At 39.7% G+C, this 10,948-nt stretch overlaps 1 pseudogene; it reads left to right on the top strand.

The window, feature by feature from the left end:
* The first annotated feature begins 249 nt into the window (after window positions 1-249).
* On the top strand, window positions 250-1,223 carry LOC143434210 (glyceraldehyde-3-phosphate dehydrogenase pseudogene; annotated as a pseudogene).
* The last annotated feature ends 9,725 nt before the right edge of the window (window positions 1,224-10,948 follow it).

The following is a 10,948-nucleotide window of genomic DNA, read 5'->3' as shown; positions in this document are numbered from 1 at the left end:
AACCTCTTAATAGGGCCACTGCCTGGGCCAACCATATTCAAACCATCACACCCCTTTAGTATCAATACTGAGGAAGCAGACTCAAGAGAATCTCTAAAGCTTAACAGCCACTTGGTGTAGCCAAATCAATAAGCTCCAGGTTCGTGGAAAGATCCTACCTCAAGAAAAAAGTTGAAGGATCTCTGCTCCTCCCTGTTTCAGAGATAGCTGCATCTTCTCATGCAGTGCCAGCCTCGGCCCTTAGACATGATGGTGAAAGTCAGAGTGAATGCATTTGGCTATGATGGGTGCCTGGTTACCAGGGCTACCAGCTCTTTTGGTAAAGTGGAGATTGTTGTCATCACTGACCTCAACTACATGGTCTACATGTTCCAGTATATCTCTACCCATGGCAAGTTCATCAGCACAGTCAAGACTGAGAATGTGAAGCTTGTCATCAATGGGAAGCTCATTACCATCTTCCAGGAGCCAAATTCTGCTAATATCAAATCTGGTGATGCTGATGTTGAGTATGTTGTGGAGTCTGCTGGTGTTTTCATCACCATGGATAAGGTTGGGGTCCAATTGAAGGGAGGGGCCAAAAGAGTTATTGTCTTTGCCCTTTCTGCCAAGGCCCACATGTTTGTGATGGGTGAGAACTGCAAGAAGTAAGATAGTCAGCAATGCATCCTGCACCACCAACTGCTTAGCTCCCCTGGCCATGGTCATTCATGACAACTTTGGCATTGTGGAATCACTCACGACCACAGTCTATGCTATCACTGCTACTTAGAAGACTGTGCATGGCACCTCTGGAAAACTGTGGTGTGATTGCCATGGGACTGCCCAGAACATCATCCCTGAACCCACTGGTGCTGCCAAGACTGTGGGCAAGGTCATCTCAGAGCTGATGGAAAGAACACTGTTGTGGCCTTTCCTGTTCCTATCCTCAATGTGTCTGTCATGCATCTGACATTCCGCCTGGAGAAAGCTGCCAAGTATGGCGACATCAAGAAGGTGATGAAACAGTCATGGGCAGGCACACTAAAAGGCATCCTGAGCTACACTGAGGAACAGGCTGTCTCCTGTGACTTTAACAGTGACTCCTACTCTTCCACCTTTGATGCTGTTGCTGGCATTGCTCTCAATGACAACTTTGTAAAGTTCATGTCCTAGTATGCAAATGAATATACTATAGCAACATGATAGTGGATTTTATGACCTACATGGCCTCCAAGGAATAAGAAACACTGGACCACCTACTTTAGCAGGAACACAAGAGCAAGAAAAAGGCCCTGGGCTACTGAGGAGTCCCTGTCCCAGTTCAGTCCTCAACACTGAGCATCTCACAGTTTCCATCCCAGACCTCCATAATAGTGGGAGGGGCCTGTACCCTTGAATACAGTCCCTACTCTTTTGAATACAATCAATAAAGTTTGCAAAACCCACAAAAACAACAACAAAAGAAATTAGTTGGAAGGTGAAACAACTGATATCAGCCTCTGGCTTCCATTTGCACCCCCACCTTTAACCCTCACTTTCCCCCACATGCCAGAAATAAAAAAAAAATACTGATAAAATTAGAGGTCCCTCATCTGCATGGGATGCTTTGTACTATCCTGGAGAGTGAAGAGTCTTTCAGCATGGCCTCTGAGCATGCCCAAACTTCGCTGTATCTAATTGTCTCCAGTGAGTAAGATTGGCTCTGTGAGTGTGGAGCACACGGAACTGATTATGGAGTGGCATCTAGGAAAATCCTACATCTGACATTTGTCTTCTAGAAAACCATTAACCTGTCCTCTGGCCCTGCAGACTGCCCGGATTTTGAGTCTCTTCTGAAGGGCTGAGAAATTCCATTTCCCCCACTGGACAGGAGGGGCTGGCTGAGGTCATTATGATGATTCATAAAGAGCATGTTGAACTGTAACTCCCAAAGGAGCTTGAAATATTGATTTTATGCATGCCATGTTAAAGACTGAACAGTTGAAGTTCTGCTCTGTATATTAGTCCTTGAAGTCTTTAAACAAGATAGCTTTGCCACCAACACAGCTGACACATCCTAATCAATCTTTGTGGAGAGGACCTGACAGGTTTCAGTGAGCTCATCCAAACGGCATCACTTCTCTTCTGATACTGAGGATAAATTGAAACAAGGCATGATTTATAGGAAATAAAAATATCACTCCCATTTTTTCATTTTTCTTGCGTAGGTCAATCATCTGCAAAATGGGTTATGACTTGTAGATTTGGTAGAAGTGCCCTGTAGAAATCAGATGTTGCCAGCATACGATGATGGATTGATGTAGAGTGAATGGTAATCATCTTTTCTAAGTTCTGTAATGGGCACTGAAGAGCTTTCTAGAAAAGGGTAAGTGCCACAAAACCCGAAAGGATGCCTTTCTATTCCTTTGGGAAAGTAAGATAATTACAGATTTAAGTCATTTGTGAAAAACATGACTGATGGTTCAAATGAACTTATAAATGAGTTCTTTCAAGTTTACAGATTGTATGAATCATACAGTTTTCAAATGAAGAAATGGCAAATGTTCAATAAATATGCCAAAAAGTTTTCAACATATTTAGCTATCAGGGAAATGCGAATCAAAACTACGTTGTGATTTTATCTTACCTTAGCCAGACTATGTGCCACTAAGGGAAATCAGTGACAGATATTGACAAGAGCGGTGAGGAAAGGGGCTCCTTATAAACAGCTGGTGAGCCTACAGGTTATTATCCTATGGAAATCATTATGAGAGTTCATCAAAAATTAAAAACAAAAACTCTATACAATCCAGCTGTAGTATTTCTTGGTATGCATCTAAAAGAATTAAAGTCACCTTACTATTGAGATAACAGTATATTCATATTTATTGTGTCACTATTCATAGTACTCAGATTAATGATCAACTTAGGTGCTCCCAGTAGTTGAATGAAGGAAATATATGTTATGCATATATACATCTATATGTATATACACACACAATAGAGTTTTATTTAGTCATTAAGAAGAATGAAGGCTTAGCAAAGGGGCACATGGACACATGGGAAGCTGAAGCAGGAGGATTGCAAGTTTGAGGCTAGCCAGTGCTACAACTGAAATTGTTACTAAAAACAAACTGAACAAACACAAATTTAAGAAAAATAAAATTGGTATTTTTCAAACAAATGGGTGGACATGGCTATTATCACATTTAATGAAGTAAGCCAGGCTCATGGACCATATGACAGATTCTTTTCTACAAGTAAGAGTCCAGCAGAGATGAAATGACACGAAAGTAAAACAGAACTATTAAGAATGTGGAAAAGGGAAATGAAGAAAGAGTATAAGAAAAAGTAGTCGGTAGGGGTGAATATATAAATTTTATACATTTGTGGAAATGACATAATAAATCCCTTTATTTTATAAAATTAGAAAAAATTAAGGAGGCATAAAATCATAATTGGTTATTGCTTTTGTCCTAACTTGGAGGTATCTATTGTATAAGGATCCTACTTTGTATAAAAATGCAACACTTTTGTCAAAGAATCTGTGACCAACAATATAATGCAAGAATTTATCTGTTATGGGTCAGATGACGAGCGGTTGAATGAAAGTAATAAATAATAACTGTAGCCTTTTTGTGTGAATATTGTAGATTAATTTTAGAAATGCCACTGAGGCTCTGCTAAATGGAGTAATTATCCTTGATACATTGGACGGGAATCATTAAATAATGAATAACTTTCATCTGCACAGGTTGCTAGGCTATAACGACCCATTTCCAAAGCTGACCTGACTCATTCAATGAGTCTTTCTGTAAATCTTCATATCTACGATGTACCTCCATATCTCCTTTGGGCACCTCAACAAAGCAAGTGGCCCTATAAAAAAATAACAGGTCAAATTTGTTGATGAGTAAGATAGAGTGACTTTTCCCAGCTTCTCCTGCCAGTTTTGGAGATGCTAATGGTACAGTTTTAATGAATAGTCTCACTTGTCATTTTATGAGTGCCATTTATTCTGTGCCTTGAGAGACCAAAATACACCCCAAAGCCATTGTGGTTATTTTTTTAGTTGAGAAATTAAAAGAGCTATGCCACAGGAGAGTAATCTAGAAACGTGTGTACCTGATAGAGACAAGATGCAGGGTGGGGAGGGCACTTCCAGATCTTGGGAGCTGGCAGTCTATCGGGGTTGGGTCTAGAGCCAGGCACTCTGGGTAGGAGTCCTTACTAGTCTTATCTATAAGTGGGACAATGATATTATCTTGGTGGGTATACTGAAGCGAAACCAGGATACACAGTCTATTACATTTAGCTGCCTCATAAGCCTTAACACAATTGGGGCTACAGAAGTTGCTTAATTGAACGTCTTTGTTTGTAGATACAAATGCTCTTACAGCAGGCAACTTTGAAATGTTTAGTTTTCTGACTCTAAGTGCATTGTTTCCTAATTGGTACTTTGATCATAGCTTTGCTTCAGTTGGGCTATGTTGGGATTGGTGAGAGTCTTGCTAGAAGATGTTTGGGATTGGTCTTGAATGAGAAACATAAAGCTAGAGGAAGGAGGACACTAGGTGGAAAACATAGAGGATGTGACCACAGTAAGACGGGAACCCTCTGAACCAGGTACGGCATCTGCACAGACCACTAAACATGGCTTTGGAATGATACCTTTCCCTTCATGAATGAAGGAAATCATCTGAAGCTCCTCTGTCTGTGCACTTCTAGAATCTTTGAGGCATGTCACAGGTAGGAGAGGAGTGTAACCTTTTCAAGCTGATGATGCTGTGTCACGTCAGAAACTGGCCTCAAAGGGAGCTTCATGTCCGAGGCTGACTCACATATGATCAGAGACTACCCAGTCTCAGAGAGATCTTTTGGGCTTAGCTGTAAGAAGTCCACAACCATGATCATGGTCAAATGGCGTTTAGGAGAGAGGCAAAGCTAAAATGACAAGGGGATTTGGTCTTGTGAATCAAGGACAAAGGAAAGAGTCATTTAATCGCATAGGCTTTGTGAGCATAATATTGACTTCTCCCCCCACTTCAGCAGTTCTTGGTGCCAGAGTTTTCACCGAAGTCAACACTTTTCCTTGCCAAAAGGATATGCGCGGCCTCCGTGACCTCTGGTTGTGGAAACTCCTTCAGTGGGGATCAATATCTAGAGTATAAATCCTTCAAGCTCAGTAGCAGTTGACTGACCCGCTTGCGTTTTCAAAGTTTGCTTCTTCTGACTGAAGAAAGTGCAGTCCAAGATGTGGGAAATGAGGCAGAAGGATCAAATGTAAACATATTTTTATTTTTTATTTTTTACATCAGCACAGACATTAATGGATTTCGCCATGGCATTTTTAGACATTTGTCACTGTTCCTTGCCCTCACTCATTCCCCTTCTAACCGGCTTCTCACTTGCCAGTTGCCTCCCTCTGTCTAGTTCCTTTCCTTCTTTCAGGTTATTAAATGTGTATATTTTAAAATTCAGACTGTGGAGGATTGATTCAAGTCCTGTCTTTACTATGTAATAGATTTACAACCTCATACAAGTTATTTATATTTTCAAACCTTGATTTTCCTTAACTGCAATTTTGTGAGAATGTAGTATCAGTCTGATGGAATTACTTAGAAAAACTAAAGTAAATGAGGCAATGAATGTAAAATATAGTGCTTGCTAACTAATAATCTTGCTATACATTAGCTTCTCTTCTCCTCTACATCTTTTCCCATTTTCTTTTCTTACTTCTTCTCCTATATGTTTTTCCATTTTATTTATTAATTTCACATATCTTGAAATAAACATTGAATGTTTTGCTTTATATTTCAGGAGAGAGAGAGAGAGAGAGAGAGAGAGAGAGAGAGAGAGAGAGAGAGAAGACTTACAAATAATGAGTTCTGTGTCCATTGATAGAACTTTTACATTTTCATTTTGATCTATGGATTATAATTCTTCTTAAAATCAGTGATGCCTACAGTGTGATATTTTGGGAAGAAATTAGGGCTGTTTTGACATTATGAGGTTCAAAAGGAGATGTACAAAAGCTTCAGTGTGAACATGTTATATTTCTATAAAGCACCAATTTCCTTTGAATATTTTGGTGGAAATGTTTTTGTACTCAAGCCAAGATTGTTTTTATATTTAAACAAACTTATTTAAATAAGTATGCTAAGTAGAAATCTCAATTTGCTTGAAATTTAAAAGAAAACATAACATGCCTCACAAACTTTAACATGAATTCAACAGTTTTTTTTTTTTTTTTTTTTAACGTGAGATTTTCAGATGGCAACGGCTCAGCATATTCTTCTGTATGATGTGTTATTCTGGAAAAGGTTAAGAGATACCATGTAAAAGAATGAAGAGAAAGCCATACCTGGCCCTTGCAATCATGGATTGGAGTTTAGTGAAAGACAAACATGAAAGTAGTAACAGATAGGGATCTATAATAATTGTTACAAAAAATAATTGAACACAAAAAAGAGACTGGAGCTAGTGAGATGGCAAAATGGATAAGAGCAGTTTTTAAGACTGATGACCTGTTTTTGATCCCTGAGTCCCATATAGTGGAAAGAGAGAATCAACTTCTGAAGGTTATTGTCTGACCTCTATTTAGTATGTTGTTGTGTGTGTTTAAATAATTTTCTTTAAAGTTGTTGTTGTTTAAAAGAAGTGGTAGTTAGTTTAGCTGGGTGCAAAAGTGTGCTGGCCAAAAAAAGTATCTTATGTAACCTGAACATATCTTCATGAGACAACATGAAGTCTGATTTTTGCAATTCTATCCTCTTTTCTGTATGCTGTGTTATACAGATGAACAGAGAAGGTTTCACTGTTGAACTTACAGAGGAACTAGAATCACCTCCTACAGGGTCCTTCTATGTCAATACCCTCCAAGGCCCTAGCAGAAGGCTTTGTTTCATTAGGATAAATCTGGGTCAGTCTGGAGCACACTGACCCATATTTAATCCAAGTTAAGAACTTCTGAAATGTTACAAGCAAAACTTGCTTCTTAGATTTTGCTAATAAAATATAAGTCCAAGTAACATCTTCTTTCTGAATTATACAGTATTTATTTTTTAAACTCCTTCCAGTGGAAATAAAAATCTGTCTCTGGTATGAAGCCCTGCAGTTAGAATGGAGCTGCGCACTGTATGCAGATTTTCAGACTGACATTTATATCTAAAGAGAAAACATCCTTTAGGAAGAGTGCTCCAACATTGCCCTTTATAACTCCTGATTATCCATTGAACAACTGGCTTAATGTAACAGTAATTTACAGTCCCCAGCTGGAAGGCTGCAGAGAATTATTCATTATCCATAGTTCAGCAGATGCCAGAAGTATTATTGAAGTGGTAATTGAATTTTTTGAACCCTCTGTGGTCCAGCCAGCATAGCATTGCCTCCAAGAACCATGTGATATGCTGAAGATGAATACATGTCTAACAGTATCTTCAGCTGAAGCTCAACAGAAACCAGCCAAAAAGGATATATTGATTTGGTGACTTGACTTCTGATAATGAGCATTTTGGAATGGGGGTGGGGGGGTCCATTCAGAAGCGTGGCAATGTGTACCTACATGAAGGCTATTCAGAGCTATATCTATCACTTCCCAGAAATCTTTATCAAAAACTTCATTGAAAATTTCATCAAGTAAAGCTTTGCATAAGACAAATTATCCCCTTGTCTAGTCAGGGTGTTCTTGCCTCATTCTTTAATTGAATCCTTGTGTGGGAAAAGAAAATTCCTGAAATAAATTCTGATGATAGTTTTCAATGAAATGTGCCTTATCACAAGTCCAGCAACCAAGTGCTTTCAAAGTTTCACACTCCCAGAATGACCTCACACTGTCACTACTTTGCAATGCTGTTTCTAAAAGAGAACATTTATGGTTTGGGAAAATAGCTCAGTAAATGAGAACTGTTGGAATTGTTTTGGTTGCTGAAAATACACTTGGCCTCAGTGTCTCTGGCACTCTTGAAAGGAAACAGCTTTGGCTCTGAGCTTAGGCAGACCCCAAGTTTGAATTTCTCCCCATCTCATGCACTCTGTCCTTAATAGGTCATTCAGTGTTTTGTGTCTCTTCCTCTCCTTGCAAAGCTGAGCTCCACAGAAGCTGGAGACACATCTCAGTTGGTAAAGTGTTTGCTGCATAAGCATGAGAACCTGAGCTCGGACCCCCAGGACCCATGAAAAATGCCGGGCATGGCAATGTACCCTACAATCCTAGTGCTGGAGGGTGCGAGATAGGAAGATCCTTGGATTTGATGGGCATTCAGTTTAGCCAAATCAATGAGCTCCAAGTTCAGTTCAAGAGCATCTCCCCTCAAATAGAGTGGAGAGCAATTGAGAAAGACAGCTTGTTGATCTGGCCAACACACACATTCAGCAATACATGAACACTTATAACATCCCCCACCCCCAAACACTAGAGAGAAAGAGACAGAAACAGAGACAGAGACACACAGAAAGAGACAGAGAGACAGAGATACACAGAGAAACAGGGAGAGACAAAGAAAGACAGAGAAACAGAGACACAGAGTAAAAGATGGAGACAGACAGAGACACACACACACAGAGCTCAATAATCTATTCATACATTAACTATATAGAATAAAGAACTGTGCCTATTACAATAACAGTTGTCATTTACAAGCTCACCACGTGGCAGGTACAATCAAGTGCTTTGAGCACATACTGTCTTAATTCTCTAGTTAGTATGTAAAGTGACTGACTTGTCCTAGACTGGCCTGAGTTTACAATGGCAAGTCTTGATTCTTTTAAAGGAAAGCTGTGATTCACTCATTGATATGTAGACTTTACAGGTCTGGGAACTGAGACTCAGGCACAAACTGCCTAATATGCCAGAGCTAGGAGAAAGTAAGTCTGGTGTTCAAACCCGGGTTTGAATGAGTCCCAAGACAGTGCTGTCTGTGGTCCTAAACTGGCTCAAGTCAGGGTTGGTTCCCTTACTGTGTTATAAGAACATTTTGAACTTTTCAAAACTTCATATGTCAGACCACATTTTTCAAACCTTTAATTATAATTTCAGGAATTGTATGTGTTGGAGAGTGAGAAGTAGTGATAAGAATGAAAGTCTAAAATACTGGCGTTTATTTCAAAGAACATCATGTGTTTTGTCAATCCAGAAACTATTCATTAGTCTATTTGCTTATTCATTCAACAGGTCTACAGGGAGGTATGTTGTGCATAAGATACTTGGGGAGATATAATGACGGCTAATACACTCAGTGTGTCTGTAACAGGAGCGTGAAGAATCAGTTAGAAAATACTGCTAAAACTTTGATAGTAGTGACGAGTCCTCAAGCCAATTCCCTGAAAGGAAGTTGTGCAGCCTACCTTCACGAGGTGCTTGAATTACATGAAACTACATGGGCCTCCCTTCATGCTTCTAGTTCGCTATCTCTCTATCTCTCTTGTCTCTCTGTCTTTGTCTCTGTCTCTCTCCCCCCTCTCTCTGTGTGTATGTATGTATGGGTCTCCCTGGCTCTCCTTCCTCTGCCCTCTCTCCTTTTTGACCTGAGAGTTACATTCTCTTTTTCTTTGTTACTTAGACAAAATGTCAGCTCTTTAGGAACAACTGTAGAGTTGTCACTGGAAACCTGTGGCAGACAATTTTATGTCAACTTGACACCAGCTGAAGCCATCTGTGAGGAGGAATCCTCAATTAGGAAAATGTCTCCATGAGATTGGGCTGTAAGCAAGCCTGGGGGATATTTCTTAATTAGTGACTTACAGGAGAGGGCCCAACCTATCGAGAATGGTACCACTCCTGGGCTGGTGGTCTTGGGTTTTAAGCAAGCCATGTGGAGTGAGCCAGTAAGTAGCACCCCTCCATGGCCTCTGCATCAGCACTTGCATCCAGGTTCCTGTCCTGACTTCTTCCAGTGATGAACTATGATAAGCCAACTAAACCATTTTTTCCTCAACTTGCTTTTTGGTCATGGTGTTTCATTGCAGTAATAGAAAACCTAACTAAGATACTACCTCAAGCTACATTAGCCACTGGTTTGATTATAGGAAATATGTATTTGCTGCTAGATTTTTATTTTCTGCATTTATTGCTTCTTGCTTCAGCCGTTTCAAACATTGTAAATAACAGAAAGAAGGGTAACCTGTTTAATTTATTCCTGTTTTGGCTTCGGATATATTTTCAGAATTTAAAACAATGCTAGGCCCATAGAAGCAAACTAAGCATTCGCTAGATGAAGAAGATGAATTAATTAGCAACTGTTTTTGATTCTTAAAGGTGTAGCTAATTCTGCATGAAGCAGTTGTCACAGGATGGCTTGAAGGGACATCTTGATCCAGGCTTATTGTTCTTTTTCTAGTTACAACAATAAGTAGTCCTATTTTAAAAAAGGTTGACAGTCATAAAAATGTAAACAGCATTATCACTAACCTTTTTACACTCAAAATATTATACTGTACATTTTTCTTCTACATCTCTTTTGATTAATGTTCATAGATGTTTTAAGACAAGGTCTTGCTGTAACAGTGGCTGGCCTTGAACTTGTGATCCTCCCACCTCAGCCTCAACTCAAATTATAGGGGTGCCCAGCCACAGTAGGTTCTTAGGTATCTTCAAACAATAACAGACTCCTGTTTTTATAGTTGTATAAATTGTGTGTTTGTGTATGTAGGTGTACACAGGTAGAGGCCAGAAGTCCTATGTTGGGCATCTTCCTCTCTTCCTTTCCAGGTTATGTTTTGAGACAAGGTCTCTCACTAAACCTGAATCTTGATGTCTCAGCTTGACTGGCTGGCCAGTGAGTCCCAGGGATCCTTCTTCCACCATCCTTCTCCAATAGTGCTGGGAGTACAGGTGTGTACTGCCATACCCAGCTTTTACAGGAGTGCTGGGGAAACCAACCTCAGATGCCTACACTTGTGTAGTAAGCACTTAGCTCATTGCAAGACTTCTCCATAGTTCTTTCTTTTAACTTTCTGGCTTTTTAAAAAAAGATTTTTCATGAGTAGT

This window comes from Arvicanthis niloticus, chromosome 13 (assembly GCF_011762505.2).
Source record: "Arvicanthis niloticus isolate mArvNil1 chromosome 13, mArvNil1.pat.X, whole genome shotgun sequence".
Taxonomy (NCBI): domain Eukaryota; kingdom Metazoa; phylum Chordata; class Mammalia; order Rodentia; family Muridae; genus Arvicanthis; species Arvicanthis niloticus.
This window is presented reverse-complemented; position numbering and strand designations above follow the sequence as displayed.